The sequence below is a fragment of the Leptonychotes weddellii genome, chromosome 5 (genome assembly GCF_054177405.1).
Source record: "Leptonychotes weddellii isolate Sample4059 chromosome 5, ASM5417740v2, whole genome shotgun sequence".
Classification (NCBI taxonomy): domain Eukaryota; kingdom Metazoa; phylum Chordata; class Mammalia; order Carnivora; family Phocidae; genus Leptonychotes; species Leptonychotes weddellii.
This window is the reverse complement of record NC_138373.1, coordinates 114,597,629-114,624,034: the sequence shown is the minus strand read 5'-3', so window position 1 is coordinate 114,624,034 and position 26,406 is coordinate 114,597,629. Positions and strand designations below refer to the sequence as shown.

At 40.6% G+C, this 26,406-nt stretch overlaps 1 protein-coding gene and 1 pseudogene across 10 annotated transcripts in view; both read left to right on the top strand.

Moving 5' to 3' along the window:
• GRIP1 (glutamate receptor interacting protein 1) overlaps window positions 1-26,406 on the top strand; it is a 621,865-nt gene that overhangs the window by 325,861 nt on the left and 269,598 nt on the right. The window lies entirely within an intron of this gene.
• LOC102735846 (heterogeneous nuclear ribonucleoprotein C pseudogene) lies at window positions 21,220-22,606 on the top strand (annotated as a pseudogene).

Here is a 26,406-nt window from a genome sequence, read left to right as displayed (position 1 = left end):
CATGAATATTTTAAATGCAATTTGGTGTACTATGTTATTGATTGTGCATTATTCATGTTAAGATTCTCTTTAATCATAAGGCCTTGCAAAGTATATGACAGAGGGACTGGGTTGAATTTCTTCTCTGTGTTTGGGGTCATTAACTCAGGGGTTATAGCAACAGTAAATTTTCAAGGTAAGGGCATTGGTTTCTCTGCCATCTTGTTTATAGATGTGAGGAAGTTCATATAAAGGCTTGGAAACCAGTTGATTGGGCTTGGAAATACCATCCCCATGTACCATGGTCATATGTTTTAACAAATAAATATTAACTTCCTTCAAGAATAAGATAGATTTGCAAAAGATGAGAAAAGCATAATGGCTGACCTACGTGGTTCGCATGAAAAGGAAAATCATAGAGTACTGCTCAGCTGGAGAAGTCTTAGACAGTGAAACTCCACTTATTTCTTTAAGAGACTAGTTATTATTCCAAGATTTCCCACAGCTGGTTTATCGTTTCCCAAAGAATAGAGTGCATTTTGTTGATCTAATTATTTCTTTTCTCTCTTAAGACATAATTCTACTCTTTTTTACGTTTAAAAACACTCTTGGTGGTGTTTCTATGTGTGTATATGAATAATGTAAAAACTCATTAAGCTATACACTTAAGATGTGTGCACTTTACTGGATGTATTATGTATCTCAATAAAACACTAAAAGATTAAAAAAAAAAAAAACACTCTAGAGAGGCAGAACATAACTCTCCACTCCTTAAGTGTGGTCCACACAGAGTGACTGCCTTCCAAAGACCACAGTATGGAAAGGAGGGAAAAGAATAAGTTCACAAGAGAGAAACCTGACAAATAGCACCTTAGTCAGATGATGAGCAGCAGGGACAAGTCATGTCGTTAGGACGTCCTTCACATGATATGCTGATAGGATATGCTTTGATCTTCCTCCCAGTAATATATCACTCCAGTCTAATTGTGAGAAAAACATCATATGAATTCCAATCAAGGGACATTCTATAAAATACCTGTCCAGTATTCCTCAAAACTGTCAAGTTTATCAAAACCAAGGAAAGTCAGAGAAACCATCACAGCCAAGAGAAGCCTGAGGAGACGTGACAACTAAATGCAGTGTGTTATCCTGGGTTAGGTCCTGGAACAGTAAAAGGACAGTGGGTGAAAACTACAGAAATCAGAATAAAACACACACTTTAGTTAAGAATAAAGTATCAATCTTTATTCACTAATTGTGACAAACGTACCACACTAATGTGGGATGTTGCTAAAGGGGGAGAGTGGGTGTGGAGTATATTGGAACTCTCTGTACTATCTTAATAAATCTAAAACTATTCTAAAATTAAAATTTTATACAAAAAAACCCTAGAAAGTTGTGTACATGAACTATCTGCCTTATAGCCGTTGTCTACCCAGAGGAATCATATTTTTATAGGGTCTATTGGATTTTCCTCTCATTTTGGAAGAGCCTTATTTGGTTCTGTTTAGAATTAGTACTCTGTATAAATGACCAGCGTCATCTTTAGATGGTGATGCTGTCATTTCTGAGCCCTGGACTATCCAAATTTGTATTTCTAGACCAAGAGGTAAAATCTTAGGACTCAACTGTCCTTATAGTGTGGTGTCAGGTATCAGTCCTTCTGTTGTATGCAAAGAAATGATATTGTGTGCATGTCCTAAGGCAAGATTTTTTTATTCAAATGCAATGTGTTCCATAGTAAGTCTGCATAACCATGATCTATCATACCTTACATAGTCTCAACCCAACCGGCATTTCTCGAACATCTGTTCTGAACTGGCACTGGCCTAGAGACTGAAGATGAAAGAATCCATGGTGTTAAAGAGCTCCCCCTGGTGGTGGCAGACAAGTAAAGAGTAACGCCACGTTGCCTGGAAAGTGGGCAAGTAACTAGTGGTTCCGTGGCTGCTCTTGGAAGGCCTCCAGTGCTGCTAATAGGCTCACCACTCCTCTTTTCTTTCAGCTCATCCATTCATTCCACAGATACTTATTGAATAACGACTCTTTCACAGGCTGTGTTCTGGTCACTTCGGTACGTTAATGAACGACACAGACCAATACCCCTGCCCTTGTGAAGCTTACAGTCTCTGAAAATTACAAAATGCCTCCTTATCTTGAGCCAAAATCTGCAAGTTTATTTTTTTTCCACATAAAAGTCTCATGTTTGAGGATAGCTGTTGTGTCTCTAGATTCCACACCCACTCCAATCCCAGCAAATACTGTTTCCTTGCAGCACTTTCCCGTTCCTTCCAATATTCTCAACATGATTTAGATTCAGGTCTCTTCCCTGTCCCGTTCTGGATGGCAGTGCAGTCCTAAAGCTGCTGCCTTGAAAGTCAGGAAGAACTGGGGTCAGTTCCTGGGTCTGCCCTATAACTGCTGTGGTCTGGGCATACATGATTTGGCCACACTTCGCCTCAGTTTCCTTATCTGTAAAATGAGAGTAATATTTTTACTTTACACAAGTGTTGTAAAATTAGAGATAATTTATATAAAATAACTAACAAAGGGCTGGGCAAATCATAGGTATTCAAAAAACAGCCGCTCACTATAAACTAGCCCATCTCCTTTTATTAAATATGCTGTTTAACTAAGTGTCTTTCCTGCCTGTGTGCTGTTGAATTTCTGGTTCTACATGCATTTACTAGTGGCATTTACCCCTTTTGTTTAGTTTTGTTATATATTCACAATCTCTTATCAGAAATCCATAAAGCAGCTGTGTTTTTGAACTATCAGCCTTTAGAAGGTGATGTAGTGGTAGGCCCCCATGTGACCTGTCGGTTACAAAATATGCCCACCGCCCAGGATTATCCTGGAACAGCTTCTGATTAGCAAGCATACTAATGCTCCTGCAGTGAAAAGTATGGATATTCACACTAAGTGGGGCTAATAAAGATTTTTATAACCTCTTGTTAACTCAGCTCTGATTTTGCCATCAAAAGAGCAAAATCAGCAACTTTCTGTTTTCAGTGCGTTTGGTTCAGGGACTGTAGATAAGTAAGTCAATTCACAGGGCCACCCTGTAAAGATCATTTTGAGTCCTGAGTCAGTTCACCAGCAGCACCTGAGTGTGTCCTCCTCCTTCTGAGTTATCGACAATTTCATAAATATACTTGAAAAATCTTTCAAGTCATTGATTAAAAAAGAAAAAGCAAAAAATATTTTCTCACAGATCAGACCAGATCCTGAGATGTTTTCTTTTTCGTTCATTTAAAAAAGTTATTTGTCCTTCAATATGATTACCAAATATTTGGATAAGCTCTAAAATTTATTTCAAAACGCCTTTTTTTTTTTTTTTTTTTAGTATTTCCCTTTCTTTATGGTAAATACCCTGGAAACTTTTTTCTTATTTTTCATTCTGTTCTAATTCATGATGGTATGTTATCTTTTTTTATATTAATTTCTTCTGGTTATAAAAAGCATGTTGCATGGTAATGTTATTAGTTGTCAGATTCTACACATCATGTTTATTTCATGTGTCAAAATCTTGACAAAAGTGTTTTCACAAAAAGTATCATTTTTAGCCAGTAGAGGGAGTCAACTACAACTAAATGTAGTTTATGACATTCAAAGAAAAAGAGTAGACTTTAATTTGTGGATTTTAAAATGTATAATCATATAGTTTTAAGTATATTCATATAATCTAAACATAAATATAATTTAATTTCATATATTTTCCTTGTGGAAAGACCACAAATTTGTCTTTTCATTTCCGTAAACATACTCATTTCTATTCTTCTTTCTTCTACCTGACATATTGTTTTAATTCTCTAAATGCAAAGTATAAAAAGGATATTAGTCTTATTTGAACACATAAGACATGTGTTTATATTTAAGAGCTGTAAAACAACTAATTTCTCTTAATATTCTAAAGAAGTAAAAATACTATAGCCCTAAAGTATAATTATGTCACATTATATCTTTGAACCTATGGTTTACCATTATCAAAGGAACTTTTAAAACTTACAGAATCTTAAGATGAATAAGTACGTTACCATCATTTCCCTAAGAATCTGGTCATAGACCATATGTGGTGAGCACAGGCCACTCCAGGAAGCACCTGCTTACTTAATCTCATCAGTGAGAGAAGCCAGCAGCTCTGCCTTTTTCTCACTGCTCCTCAGCTACTTCCCTTTCTGCCTTATCACATCAGAGCCCTCTTCAAGATTAATTTCTCTTACTCTGCTGCATTGATGGGGAAGTGTATGTAGCAGTTACATTGGCAGATCTGGTGATCAGGGTGGTCTAGGGACACATCCCTGATCCAGTGTCAAAAGTCTATCCGTTCCATAGGATTGTACAAGGGGAGCACCATTAAATATGGATTCCAGTGCCTATTTTCTCCATCTCTTGATCCTTCAGTGTGGTTGGACCCCCCCCCCAGAGGCTGCTGTTCTCCCAATGTACTTTTTTAAATTGTGGTTGCTATTGTTTGCTTAGTTTTGTGGAGAAAAAGAAGACTGAGAACTTTACTCAGTGAGAGAATCAATGAGGATGGGTTTTATTTTTTTATTCTATTTTTAAAATAATTTATTTGACCATCACTTGGAAACACTGGATTGACGTTGATCTCCCTGATCTTGAACTAAGAAAATAAGCATTACAAATTAGAACTTCCTAAAAGAACTAAAAAGTGAACTAACAAATCTACTCTGGTGTTGTAGACCGCCAGCATCATCTTGAATGAGTCTTAAAAGACACTCCTTTCAGGGGCGCCTGGGTGGCTCAGTCGGTTGAGCGTCTGCCTTCGGCTCAGGTCATGATCCCAGGGTCCTGGGATCGAGCCCCGCATCGGGCTCCCTGCTCCGCGGGAAGCCCGCTTCTCCCTCTCCCATTCCCCCTGCTTGTGTTCCTGCTCTCGCTGTCTCTGTCTCTGTCAACTAAATAAATAAAATCTTAAAAAAAAAAAAAAAAAAAAAGACACTCCTTTCGGAACCCTCCTACACTTTTGGTGGGAATGCAAGCTGGTGCAGCCACTCTGGAAAAGAGTAGGGAGGTTCCTCAAAAAGTTGAAAATAGAGCTACCCTACAACCCAGCGATTGCACTACTGGGTTATTTACCCCCAAAGATACAAATATAGTGATCCGAAGGGGCACATGCACCCCAATGTTTATAGCAGCAATGTCCACAATAGCCAAACTATGGAAAGAGCTAAGATGTCCATCAACAGATGAATGGATAAAGAAGATGTGGTGTATATATACAATGGAATAGGATGCAGCCATCAAAAAAATGAAATCTTGCCATTTGCAATGATGTGGATGGAACTAGAGGGTATTATGCGAATTGAAATAAGTCAGTCAGAGAAAGATAAGTATCATATGATCTCACTGATATGAGGAAACAAACTGAGGGTTGCTGGAGTGGGGGTGGGAGGGATGGGGTGGCTGGGTGATGGACATTGGGGAGGGTATGTGCTATGGTGAGCGCTGTGAATTGTGTAAAACTGATGAATCACAGACCTGTACCCCTGCAACAAATAATACATTGTATGTTAATAAAATTTTTTTTAAAAAAAGACACTTCTTTCATTACAGATACCCAACATCCAAATAAAATTTTAGCCAGGGGTTGGATTGTTTCTTTCTCATTTTTCTTCTTAAAATTACCTTTAATTTGCCGCACTCAATTCAGTGGGGAAGCTATGCGTAATTCTGTTTATCAGGTATTGATGTAAAAGAGCATTATGAACCCTGCTGTTACCTTCTTCCCACAGGGCGCATGTGCTGTGAACACACCCCAGGGCCATTGCTGGCTTCCGAGACTTTATGGACCAGTGCACTTTACATATTCAAAAGACAGTAGTAAGGGAACTTGAAAACATGCCCTTTTAGACTATTAACAGCATTCTTGGAATAGGGAATATTATGCAAATACACATTGCTTCTCTCTGTTTCCTTTTAAAAAATTGTTAATAACCTCTCTCAGGCAAGATGGACCCTCAACTAACATTCAGTATTACACATAATTAGAATAGTCCTGTCTTATTAAAAAAGAAAAAAAAAACAAACCTAGCATAGTAAGGTGTGTCAAAGTTACTTTTCTTTTCAGTTACTTTTAATGACACTAGCACTTTTTTTTTTAGCTTTTATTTAAATTCCAGTTAGTTAACATAACATAACATAATTACAGTTAGTTAGTTTCAGGTGTACAATTTAGTGATTCAACACTTGCATACAACACCCAGTGCTCATCACAAGTGCGCCCCTTAATCCCATCATCTATTTCACCCATCCCCTACCCATCTTCCCTCTGGTAACCATCAATTTGTTCTTTATAGCTGAGTCTGTTTCTTGGTTTGCCTCTCTCTTTTCTCCCTATGATCGTTTACTTTGTTTCTTATATTCCACACATGAGTGAAATCGTATGGTATGACTGACTAATTTCACTTAGCATAATATTCTGTAGTATAACATTGATATGTAACATGTTAAAACTGATGGAGCCCTATTTTTAGCAAAAATGCATGGTTTTTCAATAATCAGCATTACAGGGCACTGAGAGGTATTTTAGGAGTGGTTGGCTTATGGGGACATTCACCAAGTTCCAACCTGGTAAAGGAGGAATAAGCAGGAAGAAGGTGGAGGAAGGAGGATGCCGCCATTTTTCCTGCCACCTTCCAAAAAGCCCTCACTTTTTAAAAGACGCATTAGCGCTCAGAGAGGGTTATCAAAGACATTAAATAGACCAGTGCATTCACAGCTTTTTTTTACATCGGTGATTGGTTCAGGCAGTACAATCACAAGGCTATTGCTGCTACTCAGAGAAGAAAAAGAGTGTGTACTATTTTTAATCAGGCTTTAGAGACAGAGTATAAGCACGTTTTTTATCCACATTGCTCATCTACTTGGTGTGTTTTAACTTGTCAAAGTAAGAGTGTCCTTCTGCAGTAGTAATAAATAATTTCTTAGATCTCACAATCGAAATGACACAGCCAGGAAGCTCTGAGAGCAGCTGCTACAGTCTGGAAGCCACGGCATGAAGGTTCTAATGTTGGACATTTCTAAGAACATGTGAGGACTTTGGGGACGGGGCAGAGGTCACGGGGTGGACACAACTTGAACAGCTTAATTCATGGGGAGCCAGCTCAAGCAAGCAAGCCAGCTCAAGCAAGGTGGTTCTGTTTGTTTTCATTTTTCCCCTCCTGAAAAGCTAAGAACAAATAGAAGCAGATGGTTTTATTAGTTTTAAATCTTATGTAGTATTTCACAATTTATTTATATTGACTTATAATGTACTAGGTGAACTGAATGAAAGGCTGCTGTTTTAAATAGCTTTGATTGTAGTTGGTCTGAATTGAAAAGTCACATAAAACAATTGGGGAAACTTGGAGAAAAAAGGAAAAAATGATCACAGTCCTCTTTCTCAGCAATCATTCATTCATGCATTCATTCATAAGTACTTTGTATTTCGGGCTCTCTTTGGCTGATGGGTATATATACCAGAGAAGAAGACCTCCATGGAGCTTATCATTTAGACAAGACATCGTAAGAGAGGAAGACAAGCTATCTCAGCATAACCAGGGCATAAAGAGGGCTGCAGGATGCCAAAGTAGTGTATGGCAGGGAGAGCTGTGTGGTCAGGGGCCAAGGGGACCCGGAGGAAAAGAAGGAATTATCTAAAGGAATAATGGGGGAAAGTGTTACAAACAAAAGGATTAGCAACACATCCTTTATTTTTAAGTAGGAAGAAAAGAAGAGAGAGACTATGATGATACGCAAAAATCGTGGCTGTGTTTCCAAATATTTCTTCAGGTGTGATCCCAACGATGCAATTACTGGATTGAGGGAAAAGGATATTTTTAAGGCTCTTGCTACAGGTCAGCAGGGAGCTCTCTGGAAAAGTGGTACTCAACTGAACTCCCACCTGTGGTACCAAGGCATGTGCATGTACCACAGAATGCGTATGAGTATCACAGAACTCTTAATTTAATAGATGGGAATCACATCTCATTGTTCAGTTTTACAGTTCTGGGATTATTTGTGATGCTGAAGAGTTTTTCATACATTTATTGGACGTCGGCATTTGTCCCTTACTGTACTGTTTCTTCATATCTTTTATCCATTTTTTTATTTGGACCTAAGTGAACTTTTTATTCATTTCTATGTGTTCTTCATGGAATAATATTAACCTTTTTTTGTATTCCTGTCAAATTCATTACAGGTCTGACTTATCTTTTCATTCTTTTCATGGTAAGATTTTTTTAACTATGAAAATTTGTTGATATCTTTCTTTATAATTTTTTCTTATAATAGACATTTCTTTATAACTTCTTTCTTCCATTGCTTTTATGCTTCGAATGTTCTTCCCAATCCACAGATCAAATATTCACATAAAATGTTTTTCTAGATATTTTATGCTCTTTATTTACATGCTATGCTTATCAAACTGGAGTTTATTTTGATGTTTTTGCCATGTCTCTAAATTGAATTTTTCAGGGGAGTTGGCTAATTACACCCTCCACCGCTTCGGTGTGGACGTAGCCTTCCTTTGTCATCTGGATTCTTCTGTACACTGGGATCTGCTTTAGATCTGTCTGTTCCTTTTCATTGACACACGTGTGCTCCTCACACCTTTGTTATGTGGTTTTTGAGCTTTTTGATCACTCTAACCATTTTTAGGCATCCGTTTCAGTGCCTTAAGTACATTCACAATACTGTGCCGCCATCACACTGTCCTCTTCCAGATCTTTTTCATTGTCCTAAACATAAACTGTGAAACAATCACTCCTCATTTCCTCTCTCCCTGCAAATGGTTCTAATTACTATAGATTTGTAATATACTTTAATGTCTGATAGGCATAAAAGCTCCCAGCCCATTCTTCTTTAAAGGTGAGACTCTTAATTTTGCATGTGTGTAGTGTTGTTTCATGTGCTCCTCCTGGTTTATCTCCTCTCCCATGAGTGGCTCCCTCCTCCAGCAGGAACCCGGACTGGAGATCCTGGGCGCTTTTCTCTTCCTCTCTCCTCACATCCGTCCATCACTTGTCCATCATTAATATTCCTCGGATGCTCACATTCTTCCTACCCCATCCTGGCCCGTGCCTCGTTCAGGGCCTCCTCACCCACCATGGGGCTTATTGCCTCAGCCTCCCAGCAGATCGTGCTTCCTCTTTCTCTGCCTTCTCCCATCCATCCACCACACTGGTGCCGCCCACCCCGATTGTCTTTCTAGCAAATACGGTCCCACCACTGTGCTGCCCGAAAGTCCTTCTGAAGTTGCTGACTTTCAGGGTAAAGTTCAGATTCGTCGGAGGATTTAAGGATCTAACGAGACCATAGACATCCACTATTGTTCACCTCAGCTCTAGGCTCCTCGCTGTGTACGCACACCCACACTCTCACACACACTCACACAGTCAGCAAGCTTCAGCCTCACTGAATTGCGTTCATACTCCAGGAAGGCCAGTCTCTGTCAAAGTTCCATATTTTTGCTCATGCCCAGAAACCTCACCTGCTCCTCTTTCTCCCAACTTCCTCCCCTCTCCATTCCCACCACTACCGCAGACTGTTAGGTCTCCTCCTTGGAGCTTCGAGCACTGTTGCCTGCTCTACCCCTGGAAGTCACACCACTGCAATGTAATTAGGTGTCCACTTCCTGAAGGTTCCATGAAGGTGGGACCTGCGTCTTTCACCAGCACGGGGAATTTATGGGAGACAATATTTATGGCACAATAATATTTATGGGAGCAAAATGAGGATATGAGTGTGTGCCTGTGCTCACTTGCACTTCATTCATCTCATGGTGTATCTTTAAAACGGACTGAAGTTAACAAGAATTGTCTGAAATAACTTTTCACAAGGTTACTGAGAGTTGTTTTATTCCTTGAACTTTAACTACTGCTTTCTCCTGATCTCAGAAGAGACCCTCACCCTTTCCCACTCTACCTCTTGTTAAATAGGATGATTCATTAACTTGCACGTGAAGGAAACTTCATGTTTCCACCACCTACTCTGTATTTAGCTTCTGAATAAGCTATTAATGTGCATTGCATTGTATCTCTCTTTTTTGCTTTGCTATAGTGACTTTTAATTGAGGTTGTCTTTATTACCCTGCCTCATATGACCACTTTGTTGTAACTCATTTCCTAGTAATTGGATATGTACCTTCTCTGAAATGTAATTTTCTTTGGGCTTGTAAAATGCATAGAGCAAACCATCCACATGAACCCATTCATAGAATTTTTGCTGTCGTTAAAAATAAGGATCAAAAATTACTACCCTGAAAGCAGAATCTAAACCATGACTGGAAACTGTCAAGAGAACAAAAGAAGTGAATTTAGCGTAAGAGATCCCAAATTAGGGGAGGAAAGTGTAATTCGACAGCACTATTAAATGAAAACATCATTGAATGACAGTGAAAAGAAGCAGTTGGTCTTTCTTTGACAGATTATCTGAGATTCATTCCCTTGAAGAGTAATTAAATGAGCCTGGTGATCTCCTTTTAATGCAGTCTCATGAATGTAATAGGGCCGACATCTAAAATTTAAAATTTAGCCTCATGTAAATGGGTAGAAATGGCAGAAATAACACCCCTGTTGGGGTACTGCAGGAGGAGTCTGTACTCCGTTTTCCCGGCATTTACAACCCAGACTTCTCAGAATGGAACTGGAAATTTGTGTTGCATGACCAGCTGTATGATACTTGAATGTCTTGAGATTTAGATTTTTAAATGACTGCATTTACTGTAATGTCAGCATCCATGATAATGTTTTTTTCTGGCTACTTGTACAGTTGGAGTTCTAAAACGAGATTGATGACCAATTAAGTAGATAGCTATTGCAGAAGTAACCATGTAAAAAGCTTGTGAATGGGTTCTGTTAAAGGTTTGCATGAAATACACCATTTAAGCTAGCATGAAGTTAATTCAAGGAGGTTTAATTAATTAGCAGGTATTTATTGAACAACTACTGTGTGTCTAACGTTCTGATGGGTGTGTAACAGCCACTGCCCTCAAGGAGACAAGACTAATATGTATGAAACAACTTGAGGTTAATTATGTGCTAGTCTGGGGCACTGCTTTATGGATAAATAGGGGGCATCCATAAGAGAAAGACAGCAGTGAAGACAGGAGTTGGAGAAACCTTCCTATGGGCAGCCTGAAGAGCATCTGTCTATTTATGGTTCTGCTGGTCTTATATGTCTTTTCACAAGTATTCCTTAAGTTGATAACAGTAGTTGCTTCTGGAGAAAGGATCTGGTAGAGGACTTACTTTTTATTGTGTTCTAATCAGATTGTTTGAATTTCTTACCTTATGCATATATTTCCTATTCATAAAATAAAATGTGTGTTGGTGAATAATTAAAGTAGGTAGCTCAAGGAGCCCCCAGTGGAAAAGCATCAGAGTAGGGAATACCATAAGGCAGCTATGAAAAAGGAGGATGGGGTGGGGCAAGGCAGAGGAGACCGGGGAGAGCACTTTGGTACGTGGAGGACGTTGGGGAATATCAGCAGTAGAGTAGGACAGTATGAATGTGTGTTGAACGGGGGAGAGTCATTTTGGTTCATTGCACGCGTTTTGGAATTCGACTGCCTAGATGTGAATTCCATCTACTCACTGGGTCTTATTAGATTTCATCTCTCTGAATCTCGGTTTCCTCTTCTGCCAAACAGGAGTTATTCATACCCACATCATGGGGGTAATCTGAGGATGAACATGAAGGTCAATCATGTAGTACAGTGCCTGGCACATGGCAGGACCTTACACAGCCTGTGAAAGATTCAAAATGGGTTGGAAAAATGGCAGCTTGGAGGCAGGAGAACTCAGGCAGCAAAGTATTTCCTAAGTTCTGTCAGTCATACTTCCAAATTAGTTCTCAAATCCATCTTCTCCTCTTGGACCCTGACAGCATTATCTTACTTCAGGATCCTAGAAAGATTTGAATACCCTTCGGAATGAACTGAGATTTCCCCCTCCAGTCTATCCTCAACAACAACCAGAGTCGTTTGCCTAAAATGCACAAATCTGGCCATGTCATGCCTTCAACAGCTTTAGATTTTTAGATGGAAAGCCTTCAACAGCTCCTATCACCTGTGATGAAGTCCACCCCGCATAACACGCCACACCGAGCCCTCCAGAACCCTGCCCTTTCCCGCCTACCTCCCCAGCTTCATTCCTTGCCACTCCCAGGCTGAACTTAGAGCTCCAGCAACAGCAACTGCTTGTTGTCTCAGCAGTCATCGTGCTTTCGGATTCATGCCTTCACTGATGCTCTTCCCTCTGCTGGAGCATCTTTCTCCCTTCTCCCCTCCTTTCCCTATCTCCTGCTTATTCTTTGAAACTCCTCCAGGAGTCTTGCTCTGATTTCCTCTGAGCCCCATGCAGCCTGGATGATGTTCTCACTTCTGCTGCCACTGCAATATTCTGTGCATGTCGCTAATATTTCTCAAGCAGGAGGTGGGAAGCTTCTGCCCCCTTCCTGCATGACTCTCCCCTGGCTGGCTCCCTCACAGGGGGCAGACTGATGGATCGGGTTCGTTTGGGTAGGAAATCGAGCGTGCTGTCTTAAACTCCTCCCTCTCCCCTCTCTTTGGAACCTTGACTTCGTGCCTTACATTCTTCAGGCCCAGGTCTCCTGCAGGGGGCTGTGGTTCTTCAGCAGTGTTCATTGACAGTGTTAGTCCAGTCTGACTCACAAGGTGCTAGCCAGCCCTTTGGATTCTCACACTAAGCCACATTCTCCAATATTGGGTTTATTAGTTACAGCGGTGATGCTTTGCTTTCCATCTGCCTGACTCTATTGTGCATCTCTCTTGTGTCTGACTTCGGAAAGGGATAAAGAAGTGTTAGCTATTGAGCCACTCAGGGCCCATCAGAACTAACTTACTGCATTTTTTCACTTTAATCATCTATATGTGTCTATCTTGGACACTAACTAGATTTATCTTCATAAGACTAAGGACTGTGGCTTATCTTACCTTTGCACAGCACCCAGTGCTCATGGCGCCAGGTGGATATAGTCACGGAGTGCTTGTTGAATGCATGTGGTAGTCCAGTGTGTAGTGGGCCTGCACTAGGACTGACTGGTGAAAATGGAGAGCAAGCAATGGATGATGATGATGATGATGATGGTGATGATGGTGATGATGATGATAACAGTTGGCATTTATTGAGCCTCTCTTGGACTTCCTGAGAAACCAAATAAGTTCAGTAGGCTCCTACTAAATCCCTGGAAGGGAGATGGTGGAGGACAGTCCTGGAGGCAACAAACGGGTTGGGAAGTAGGAGGAAGATAATTATCATCGTCCCTGAACAAATGAGGAAACAAAGACTCAGAAGTTAAATGGATTCCCTCCCAATACAAATCTGAGTATTTATTTTCTGTGATTCTAGTGATGGCAAAGTTCCAGAGGATGCAAGCAAGAGAAGAGAAAATGTTTATGCTTAGATTTCTAGGCTAGGAGACTAGAAGACACGTGGTCAAACTGACAGAAAGAAGAGAGTTGAAATGGAACCATCTTGAGGAGAATCTGTTATCTTCTGCTTTGCATAAGTAGAATTGAGAGAATCATGGAATTTTCAAGTTTTGATCTCTTGTGTTGAAAATATAGCACAAGTAGGAGTACAATCTTTACTCTTCAATAATGATTTGTGTTTTTAAAATATCAGGCATTCTCATAAAGAATATGATGTTGTAGATAAGTAAAATTTTCATTCTAAATCATTTGCAATTAATTGTGATCTTAATTATCTTTGCTCATTCCTGGTTATATTTTTGATTTGTCGATTCTTTCCAGTGCATATTCAAGTCCATGTGTGTATTGATAGTATGGTGATTGAGAATAATTTTGAGAAAGATCTCATGAGCCTGCATAACTGATGGCATTTATCGATGAGTTTTGTTTAGTGATGAATTTCATTCTTTCTGATGCTTCTAATCTCTGGTTATTTTAAATATTGTGGAAACCATTGCTTTTGATATTCTTTTCTCTATTTAATTCTGTGCACTGACAATGTTTTCTAGTTCTAGGACCCAGAATCTAGATGTATGGGTCAGATCAATAATAAGAAGATCAATAGGCTTTTATTTTTATTCCATTTCCCTTTACTGAAGGGGTCTTGATTTGCATCTGATGATTAGATCAACTCATCCGCAATGTTGACATGAGAAATGTAGCTTGAATAGGGTCAGTACTTCCTATAAATTAAAAAACAAAACAAAACAAAACAACCCAGCAACATTCAAAATCAAATCCACTGTTTTTCATCTTCTTCACACTTACTTTCCTGGAATTGAGTTCAAAATCAGGGCTTTCAGTGGACAGAGAAAGATGCATTTATCTTATCGTTGCCTCCCACCAGCTCAGTGCAGGCTGACCTTGCACTTACCAGCCCTTCACCACACAACCAAAAGGAAGGGCTTAAATTTGTGATTGCCCCAAATCTGAGCCCTGGGTGACTCCAGGGCTGAGGACCAGGTAGGTTTGTTTTGCTGGCAATTTTCCCTATTGCCACATAGCCCAGTCCCTCTTCTAAATGAAGGTATCTGAGATATCATCAAAAATAGTTTGTCTAATGGTGTGAGAGTGTGTTTTCACAAGAAGCTCATAATAAGGAAATTAATACCAGTAGCGTCCCTCTCCAGTGAACTCCAGAAGTTTTGCACATATTAACCTATTTATCTTTCCCACATCCCTCTCAAGTGAGGAGATCATTTTTATGCTTTTCCTGATCCAAGGAGAGTAAGATATGGCAAAGGTGAAGTTTGAAGCAGGTCAGTAGAGAATGAAACTCAGTCTTTATCTTCTTCATTTGGATTTTACTCTCTTATTTCACAATTGGTAATGTTCAAACAACTCCATCCTTCTATTTATTAATGTATTTGCTTATTCCTTTATTTATTCACTGTCAAATTTTCATAAAGCATCATTGTATGTCAGGTACTGGATCAAACTTGTCTACATAGCAGTTTAAACCTTTATTGCTGTACAGAAATTACTTTGGGGCTTACAGAACCCAGAGCCACCTCCAGGAAGCAGTTTCTAAACTACTGAAGTAGAATAATTATTCAATTATTATTTAACAAGTATTTTTTGAGCATCTGCCATGTTCTGTTAGGGCAGGCTGCCTAACATCCCCCCAGATCTAAATTTTTATAACTGTAATTTTTAAATGTCGTTTTCATATTGAGTATATTCTGCATTTGTCTAAGTTATGTTATTTTTGTCCTCTGACCTTTATGGCTATTGGGAATAAAGAACTGGTAGCATTTCTTCTTTATTACTTCATCCATAATAATGTTTAGATTAGTATTCGACTTTAGGCTTGCATCTTACTCATCAGAAAACAAATTTTAAAAATGACAAGGAGCATGCAAAGCTAGAGCTTTCTGTAGATTTAGAAAGCTGAATGGGTTCCCTAGTATTTCTGTATGCCCCCTGGGTGGAGGGACCATTCCTGAGTATGGAAGAACCCTATATTTGAACGGAGCCCCATATATGGGAAATGTGGTGATGTGTTGTCCTCATAAGAAAATGGTGTTTTGAGATAATAGTAACTTTGCTCATGATTAGCTTCCCCCAAATTCATTAGCTAAATTGTAATTTGCTTTTCTCTTCACTTAGTTCTTTCCACTTCTTTCAAGCTTTGTTCACATCTGCCCCATGCTGCATGCTCTTTCTCCTGCCTGGAATATTTGCCTTCTCGTCCACGGACAAGCTTCTGCTTATCCCTTCAAGATCAAGCTTCCGCGCCATCTCCTCTGAAAAACTTACTCACACTTTCCTTGCCCATTCACCTCACTATTTTGTTGCCTCTTTTTTGCTTCCACAGCATTCTGTTGATAGTTCTAATATAACCCATATCCCCTTGAATTATTGTTACTTGTTTAAAGTGATCCTGCAAATGTAAATTACATTCCAGAAAAGGCATTCATTTAATGGTATTTCCATTCCTTTCTATTGTAGTCATTAACCCCCCAGGGAGCTCCTTAAAGTCAAGGATCATCATGTAGATTTTGTCCTTCCAGTACCCTACCCTGTGCTTGAAACATTTGCCTTTAGACTAGTAACTGCACAAAGTAGCAGTTTGGGATAGAATAAACTCCCACATGCCTAGCAAGGTCTTTCAGACTTATGCTCATGGATCAATCCCCTTCGCAGTGGACATGGACTAGAGCCAAGAGGAGAAGCAGAGCCAACCGCTGACAAGGTGGCAGGATCTCCTCCCCACGTGTGGCCCCAAGTCTGTGCTGTGTATGCCAACCTCGGGCTAATCAGTCCATTTTGGGAACAGATGTTCTCTGTCCTCCACACTGTTGCTGAGAGCAAAGGGGAAGAGTTGGCCACCTGGTGAGAATTTATATAAACAGATGCTGTAAAGAAGAAGCTTACTTTGCACACTGTGTCAGCAGTTTAGGAGTGCTTTAAGCAAAGTGTCTTCACTTCTAAGAGCAAGGCTCCTCCTCACACATGCCCTGCCCACCTTCTCCGTGCTGGAAAGTCAGCGCGTGTTCTAGGAACCAGGACCTTTTATTTTTTTTTATTTATTTATTTTTTATTCTTATGTTAATCCCCATACATTACATCATTAGTTTTAGATGAAGTGTTCCATGATTCATTGTTTGTGCATAACACCCAGTGCTCCATGCAGAACGTGCCCTCTTTAATACCCACCACCAGGCTAACCCATCCTCCCACCCCCCTCCCCTCTAGAACCCTCAGTTTGTTTTTCAGAGTCCATCGTCTCTCATGGAACCAGGACCTTTTATACTGCTCACTTCTCTGGTGGAAAATCTAACACGCCTCACTGCACAGGGAGCCAAAGGTCCTTACGACTTGGTTAGAGACAGATGATTTGGAAGTGGGAGTGGAAGGCCTTCCTCCCTTATTTTTATTTTTTTTTAATTTTTTATTTATTTGAGAGAGAGAGAACGAGAGAGAGAGAGAGCATGAGGGGGGGAGGGTCAGAGGGAGAAGCAGACTCCCTGCCGAGCAGGGAGCCCGATGCGGGACTCGATCCTGGGACTCCAGGATCATGACCTGAGCCGAAGGCAGTCGCTTAACCAACTGAGCCACCCAGGCGCCCCTCCTCCCTTATTTTAAAAAGGGGTTGCTTTTCCTTTTTTTTTAAAGATTTTATTTATTTATTTATTTATTTATTTGACAGAGAGACAGCGAGAGAGGGAACACAAGCAGGAGAGTGGGAGAGGGACAAGCAGGCTTCCCGCCGAGTAGAGAGCCTGACACGGGGCTCCATCCCAGGACTCCGGGATCACGACCCGAGCCAAAGGCAGACGCCTAACGACCGAGCCACGCAGGCGCCCCAGGAGTTGCTTTTCTTTTATGAAATTAAAACAACAACAACCAGGAACACTTCGGTGCTCCAGAGAGGTGTCAGTTCTCAGGAAAGATACAAAAATAGAAGGTCCCCATTAGTCATACACTCATCCTGGAGTTGGTTCTGCCCTTAGCTTCTGGGATGCCCAGTGTGCTCATCCAGGACTTGGCCACCATCATCTACCTCCTGGAATACGGAAGCATCTCATTAGTAGTGATTACTAGGAAACTGGGATGACAGGATACCAGCTAACTGGTTGAGGGGAGATACGAAATCACAGAAATAATCACAACATTTAATATCGCCATTATCAGCAAAAATTAGTGTTACTCTGTGACAAGCATTGTGCTTAATAATTTACATATAACTTAATATAGTCCTTACACTTAATATTTTTATTATTTTCATTTATAGTTCAAGAGAACCACGCTAGCGGATAGTAGCAACGACATGTAATACATATCGAGCATTTTCTGTGCGCTGGCGCTGTGCCCATCTGCCAAGATCTGGTCAGAATCATGATTGAAACTGTGGCTTTTAGGGTTACAAAAACAAAACTCCTTGGAGGAGTGTGGGTAACGGATATGTGGAAACTCTGTTCTATTTTTGCAGCTCTCCATTAAGCCTAAGGGTAGTTCTAATAGGAAGTTTTTGAGAACTCAAAACAACAACGTTTGTAAGCACTGCTATCTGCTGCCTCTGCTGGATAACAGCCTTTTGTAGTACCGGTCAGTCCATGTCAAGGATGCCAACAAAGCAAATCATGCTGGAAACCCTTGTGCAGCTGCATACTACTCAAGGACCCCTGGTCTGGGGTGGGGAGCCCTTCTCATAGACATGATGACCACACACACTTAGTATGGCACTTTTCTGCCAGCAGATGGCAGTAAGATCTCTTGAGAAAGGGCTGCCTCCGGCTCACTGTGGTACCATTCAGGCTGCCGTTGACCCTGGCTGTGAGATGTGGGGGAAAGGTGAAGGGGTCGAGAAGTGCTTAGGAAGTGAAAGGAGATAGCAGCCCATATGATATTTTTATTCTAAAGTTGTAAAATGTCACTGAGACCGAATCGAGCACCAAATTTGTCCCTTCAAAGCATTTTGCCTTGTCCTTCATTTTGTGCCCCTGCATGACTTTATTTTAATCATGTCCTCGCCCTTGCAACATTGTGAGATAAAATAGTAACCTAAGTGAGGATGAAGATTAATGGAATTTTCTTGTTTATGAATAAACCCTTAAATCTGGGAATAATTTCTCTGAGAGTGGGCTTCAGGGGGTCCATAGTCCCCCTAGATTATCATATGTGGCAAGCATATGAATTTGTGTGTGTTTTAGTGGGCAGTTTCCCTAACATTCATCAAAGTTTCAGTTGGGGTCAGGGCCATTAAAAACACATTCTGCCTGAGGGCATATCACCCATGGAGGCCTAGAATAGATTCTGGGAGAGGTGGGGACAGCAAACACAAGTGCCTTCAAGGACTGGGCAGATAGCGTGGTGCATGGACTAAACCTGGTGGGGAGTGAGGTAAGCTGCCTAAGCTATGTCCCAAATACCTAAACAGGCAGCCATTGCTCAGCCCCTGCTGAGAGTTGCCATGCAGGAATGCAGGCCCAGAGTGGCATGACCTCTGGAGTTTTCCAAAGAACCCGCAAATCCATAATTGTAAATGAACTGCAGAAATTTCTGGAGTGTACAACGAGTTAATGTTTTAAACAGCTCAGGGGCGCCTGGGTGGCTCAGTAGGTTAAGTGTCTGCCTTCGGCTCAGGACATGATCCCGGGGTCCTAGGATGGAGCCCCACATCGGGCTCCCTGCTCAGCAGGGAGTCTGCTTCTCCCTCTTCCTCTGCCTGCTACTCCCCCCTGCTTGTGCTCTCTGCCTCTCTCTGTCAAATAAATAAATAAAATTTAAAAAAATAATAAAAATAAAAAAATAAACAGCTCAGGCAAAATGGATGTACCTCTAGTCCCTATGTGACCCTTGAGCTGCCAGTTTGACAGCCTCTGATTGATAAGCTCGAGGCCTGGCTCTCTTGGGGTGGGGACACATGCCATGCTAGGGAATCCTAGTACTACAGTCACTACTAACTAATGTTATTATTGTAATAACAACATTCATAATAGCAATGGCTGACACTCCAGGACCTACTCTGTCCCATGAACTATTCTGAGTACTTTATTTATAGCAGCTCCTTTGAGCATCTCAACAACCCTGTGAGGTAGGTGATTATTGGTTTTACAGATATTTAGGTAGCATTTGCTGTGCATCAGGTACTGTTCTAGGGGCTTCTAGGCACAAGTCTTAACTCATTTAATCCTTATAACAATCTTATAAAGAGCTAGGGAAACGGAGGCACAAAGTTATTTGGTCACTTGCCTTAGCCCATATCCTGTATGCAAGCCCAGGCGGTTTGGTTCCAGAGCCCGCACTCTCAGCTGCTGTGCTGTTCTGACTGTTTGGTGGTGCTCTGGGTACCGACCACCCTTCCAATACCTCTTAGCGGTGGCGCTCAGTGGTCTCGGACAAACCCTCTCCACACTGGCAAGGTGATGTGGCTGACTATCAGTGTAGTCAACCCCAGGTCTCCTGGGAAATCCATCTCATTTTCATGCATCAGCAAACATGCTTTTTTCAATCGTTGGTATTTTTTTTAATCTCCTCTGAAATGAGCAGATCATAAATCCTTTGCTAGATGAGATTTCCAAATAATGGTGATAGATGGCCTTGTCCCTTAACAAGTTTGGCCCCAACGTCATCACAGCAGTCTAAGGGTTGGCATTAGAATAAGATGACGGTGCTGATAAAGAAAGTGACTGCTTGGTTCTCCATGCAAATTCCTGTTCCATCTGAGCCACCTCCAATGAGGGAGGCTTCCCAAAGGTTTGCACAAAATAAACTCCTGAAATAAGTGAAAAATTATAGGGCGCCTGGGTGGCTCAGTTGGTTAAGCGACTGCCTTCAGCTCAGGTCATGATCCTGGAGTCCCGGGATCAAGTCCCGCATCGGGCTCCCTGCTCAGCAGGGAGTCTGCTTCTCCCTCTGACCCTCCTCCCTCTCATGCTCTCTGTCTCTCATTCTCTCTCTCAAATAAATAAATAAAATCTTAAAAAAAAAAAATAAGTGAAAAATTACAGTTGTAATGACAGAGAATTGACTTTAAGTGTAGCAGCAACGGGGAATCTGTGTCTGATGAACGAGGATGGAATTACAATGTGGGAGCAATCAGTGATTTGCAGAATGCACTTGTTTCCAATTCTGTCTACTGGTGCCAATGCTGAAATCTAAACCCTGCTGAAAGATTGATAATGAAGAACTGAGAGAAAGAGAGAGGAAAAGGACAGGGTGTGCATTTACTCCAAAGCTGTCTTATGCCATGAATTATATCAAATGGTACTCTAACTTCCTATTTAGAAGATGCCCCTCATTTGGGGGGAAAAAAAAAAGTAGATTTGGCTATTACTTTACAGCTTTGCATTTCCATCAGCTCACCAGTTTATGATGCTTCTGTAAGCAGTGGGTCCTAGCAGGTGGTGCACTTCCATTAGCATGTACCTCTGCAAAATATTTCATCCTTCCGTGACTCCCTTTTGATCAATTAAGCTCCTGTATCTCCCTCCCTAAACAAGTGCAGAGAAGATTTGTGGAAGACCTCCCTTCCTGGGGACTAGTTTTAATGTCAGTCCTGAAAATAAAACATTAGATATGGAGCCAAATGAAAGGTAGCTTTGGAATAAAAAATGCCTGTGAAAGAACTTTTTATTGACCACTGGGACTCACAACCAAAAATATGGAAGAATGAGTGGACCAAGGGCATTCTGGGAGCATTGTAGAATTCCAGGCTTGATATTCTAGCCTACCACTTAAAAACATTTAAAGATCTATACAATGGGAAAGATAAAAGTTGATGGAGCTAACTACCTTTTAAAAAGTATATGCACTCATTTTGTGAAGAGACGAAGACTGAGCGGCTTGGCTGCGTTGTTGACCTCGACCAGCAGTTGGCTTCTCCACGTAGAACTCGGGAGTAGGAGATTCAGAATCAGATCTCTTCTCCCTTCTCCCTCCTGTGAGATTTTTTTGATCTTCAGCTACATTTTTCGGCTTTGTGAGGAACCTTATCATCAAAGAAAATGGCCAGCAATCTTACCAACAAGACAGATCCTCGCTCCATGAACTCCCGTGTATTCATTGGGAATCTCAGTACTCTTGTGGTCAAGAAATCTGATGTGGAGGCGATCTTCTCAAAATACAGCAAAATTGTTGGTTGCTCTGTTCATAAGGGCTTTGCCTTCGTTCAGTATGTTAATGAGAGAAATGCCCTGGCCGCTGTGGCAGGAGAGGATGGCAGAATGATTGCTGGCCAGGTTTTAGGTATTAATCTGGCCGCAGAGCCAAAAGTGAACCGAGGAAAAGCAGATGTGAAGCGATCTGCAGTGGAGATGTACGGCTCCTCTTTGGACTTGGACTATGACTTTCAACGAGATTATTATGACAGGATGTATCATTACCCAGCACGTGTTCCTCCTCCTCCTCCTGCTATTGCTCAGGCTGTAGTTCCTTCAAAACACCAGCGTGTATCAGGAAACACCTCACTAAGGGGCAAAAGTGGCTTCAATTCTAAGAGTGGACAGCGAGGATCTGCTTCCAATTCTGGAAAGTTGAAAGGCGATGACCTTCAGACCATTAAGAAGGAGTTGACCCAGATAAAACAAAAAGTGGATTCTCTACTGGAAAGCCTGGGAAAAATTGAGAAAGAACAGAGCAAACAAGGAGTAGAGATGAAGAATGATAAGTCAGAAGAGGAGCAGAGCAGCAGCTCCCTGAAGAAAGATGAGACTAACGTGAAGATGGAGTCTGAGGGGGGTGCAGATGACTCTGCTGAGGAGGGGAACCTACTGGATGATGATGATAATGAAGATCGGGGGGATGACCAGCTGGAGTTAATCAAGGATGATGAAAAAGAGGCTGAGGAAGGAGAGGATGACAGAGACAGCGCCAATGGCGAGGATGACTCTTAAGCACATAGTGGGGTTTAGAAATGTTGTCCCATTATTTCTTTACCTAGGCTTTTGTCGAAGATCAAAATTTTCACCAGATCCTCTCCCCTAGTATCTTCTTCAGCACATGCTCACTGTTCTCCCCATCCTTGTCCTTCCCATGTTCATTAATTCATATTGCCCTGCGCCTAGTCCCATTTTCACTTCCTTTGACGCTCCTAGTAGTTATGTTAAGTCTTACCTTGTAGTTTTTGCTTTTAATTTTGATACTTCTTTATGACTTAACAATAAAAAGGATGTGTGGTTTTTATCAATTGTCTCCAAAATAATCTCTTGTTATGCAGGGAGTACAGTTCTTTCCATTCATTCATACATGAGCTCAGTAGTTGCTTCCCTAACTCCAGAGGCAATCGCATTAGTTGAATAGCACCTGAGAGCAGCTCTGAGTTAGAGGTATGTGTGTTATACCCCACATAAGAGTGCTATGTGGGGCTGTTCAACACAAATGTAACAATGTACTTTTGTGAATCAGAGTTGGCATGTCAAATGCATCCTCTAGAAAAATAGTGTAATAGTCTTAAGATTTGTTTTCAAAAGTTGATACTGTGGGTTATTTTTGTGAACAGCCTGATGTTTGGGACCCTTTTTTCTCAAAATAAACAAGTCCTTATTAAACCAGGAATTTGGAGAAAAAAAGAAGTATATGCACTTTTTAGGGGTGCCTGGGTTGCTCAGTCGGTTAGGCATCTTTACTCTTGGTTTCAGCTCATGATCTCAGGTCATGATCTCAGGATCGTCAGATGGAGTCAGACTCTGCTCTGAGCATGGAGCCTGCTTAAGATTCTCTCTCTCTCCCTCTCCCTCTGCCCCACCCCACCACACTCGCACTCTCTCTCTAAAAAAATAAAATGAATAAAAATATATGCACTTTTTAATATCCCTTAAAACTTTTGAAAGTAAGATTTTCTCTGTTTTATTTTTAATTAAATGTTTTGACTTTTTTCTGGTACTATGGAATAAAATTCTGGTGTGTCCATTTGATAGTTTTCCTTATTGACCCAAACATACATCATAGAATTTGCACAAATGTAATGCTTCTAATAGTTTGTGCTCTTGTCCTCAGTGAGGACCATGGATATAAATGACTAAAGGCACAGTGCTTAAAGAACGTCCTTACTATGAGAAATGACATCATCAGAATTGATTTAGAAAGTCTGTGAATTTAGTAGCGCTGGAGTTGAGCATGTGGAGGGTAATTCTAAAGTTAGGTGAATCAAAATCTCATAAAGATGTAAATTTTATATAATTATGTTACAATTTTACAAGCCTGTGAAGTGGGCAGAGCAAGCATTACAATTCACATTTTGTAGGTGAGGAATCTGATCATTGATAATTTTTTACGTCAATCACATGATAAATGATAATATTAGATATATTAGATAAAATAAATTATTAATGAATATCATTAATTTTATCTGGGTTTTTTTTTTTTACATTTTTAATGTGGTTCCTAGAAAACAGTAAATTATATATGGTCTTGCATTTATAGCCCATATTATATTGAATAACACTGCCTTAAAAATCCATAGATAATAGATATTTAAAAGGCTTAGGACAGCAAGGATTTGGGAGCAGCACCACAGAATCTCCCCCATGTGCCTCATATGTGAAGCTGGCTTCCTAGTGTCCCTCGGGATATTTTTTAAGAGCTCTCTGTGACCAAAATGGTCTGGGTATATTTGGAATCTGCTGGCCCTTGAGGCACTTCTGCTATATAATCCGAAGCCAGGGATTTTCTAAAACTTGTTAAGAAAACTCCCAAGAGTCTGGGATCCTACATCCAAGGTGGATGCTCAGGGAGAAGCAGAAGATCTAGGGGAGCCTCTGGGAACCCAGAGAGGATTCAGAAATGGAGACAGAGGCCCTAGGCCTGACACTGCTTACTAGAGCTTGCTTAGCCAAATGCCCCTAGAAGCATCCGGACCGCTCAGGTGACCTCATACCGGAAAGCCCCAGCCTATTCCAGAATGCTCATGCCAGACACAGCCAGACACAGGCAGTGCCTACTGCTAGCCTGTGGTTAATATAATGCTTCCTAAAATGTCTGTATATTCAGCTTCTCTTCAACAAGAAAAGTCCTAAGGAAGAAAAATCCAGAAGTAGTAAGGACCTCCTGCAAGTGAAAGCTGTGGCAGGACCCCACCACCTAGAGCGGAGGTGCCTCTATTAAGGGCTGCCTTCTGGGCACATAAGTCTGAGAGGTGCAGCTCTGGTGTGATTAGTCCCCAGTTTTTTACATCCCAATGTATACTGACTATACATTATCCAAGATCAAACAGCCAATCTGTACCACATCCAAACTTTAATCTGAGACTTCTGTGTCCTTAGGACATCTTTCAGTTCTGCCAACCTATTTCCCGCATGTAATTTTCTTTTTTCATACTTTCCACCATCATTTCAGTGTCATTTGATTAAAATATTATAGCAGATGGTGGCATTGGTCCTCCAATTGCATTACAGATGGCTTGGAGGAGTTTATCCTTTTCATTGTATCAGATATGGTAAGAATATCAAGACTCCCTTTTCCCTCATTGCATTCAAATTCTTTTGATTGTTATGTATCTATAGGATATCTTAAAATAATGTCAGTTCAGCTTTATTTGAATGAGTAAATTGTCTTAGAATTGAGGTGGCTTGGAGGTGTATTTTGTTTGTTTTTAATGCACAGGTTCTTACCATGGAAAGTGTAACTTCTATATCAACAAAATGAAAACTGTCAAAATAGCAGCTGAAACAGCAACAAGGTTAGTCTGAAGGTTAATTGTTATAGTACAAAGCCCTGTTGAAGATGGAATTACAAAGTTATTTAGCTATGTGCTACTGGATTTAGAAAGTTTTAAAAACAGATACATCTGTTATTTTAGAGATACATTATATCCTTGACAGCCTGCAATTATGGGTGTTAGACCAGAATCTGCTACCAAGATGAGTTGCTTTTGCTACTTTCTTTTTCTCTGTCAAGCCAAAGAGAATTCTTTTTAATTTTAGCATCTTTTACTTTGGATTTTTCTTTGTTGCTCTTGCTGCCTCTGACTTCAGTGAAAAACTAGCTGTGTTGTGTGTTTCTTCATATTTGGAGAACAACAGGATCCTTATGAATCATCTTGTCAGAAGCACCAGGAATAAATCTGAGGTGTGTTCTGGAAAGGAAGGTACATGACATCTTTCTCTTTTTCCCCTCTCCACAAACAGGTAGTCTTCAAGAAACATGTTGTTATTTGGAAGAATTTGCTCTTGAAGTGGCAGTTCCGCGCCCCCCCCCCCCACCGCCCGCCCCAAAGTTGTTAACTTCATCTTTTGTAGAAGAGCTTTAGAAACAGTATTGCTTATAAAAGAAGTCCACTAGAAGGGAATCCCCATATCCAATTTATTTATTCACCAAAAATTTTATTGAATATTGGCCATGTGCTAGGTGCAGTCCTAGGCAATGAACACAGACCAAAAAATAATCTCTAATTTGGAAAAAGAAAAAGAAAAAGAAAAAAAAGCTCCAGGTGGCAGAAGGCAGAAAATAAACAAATAATTAAAATAGTGTGTTAGATAGTGTTAGATAGTGTTTGGTGATCTGGGAAAAAAATAAATCAATAGGTTGTAATAGGTTGGGTATGGAGGTGGGCATAAGCACTTCATCCAAACCTCTCTGGGAAATCCTCTTTCTGCCCTTGATCTAATCTCGTTTCCATGCACACAACACCACTCCTTATGATGGGGCTTTTGAATTAGTTTTGTTTCTTGCCTTCTTAGTAGCACTTTATAACCCCCTGCACATATCCTGGAGGTGTGGAAATTTAACAGTCCCTTATGTCAGCATTAGTCCCTGCTCCTACAGTTAGTTTTTTTAGTAACTACAGAGCCTCTTCTATTGGATTTCCCTTTTTTTAAATTGCGGTGTCATTGACATAAAACATTGTATTAGTTTCTTGTACACAATATAATGATTCATTATTTGTATATATTTTGCAAAATCATCACCATACTGATACCAATAATTCTTGTTAACATCAGTCACCATACATAGTTAACAGAATTTGTGTGTGTGTGATGAGAATT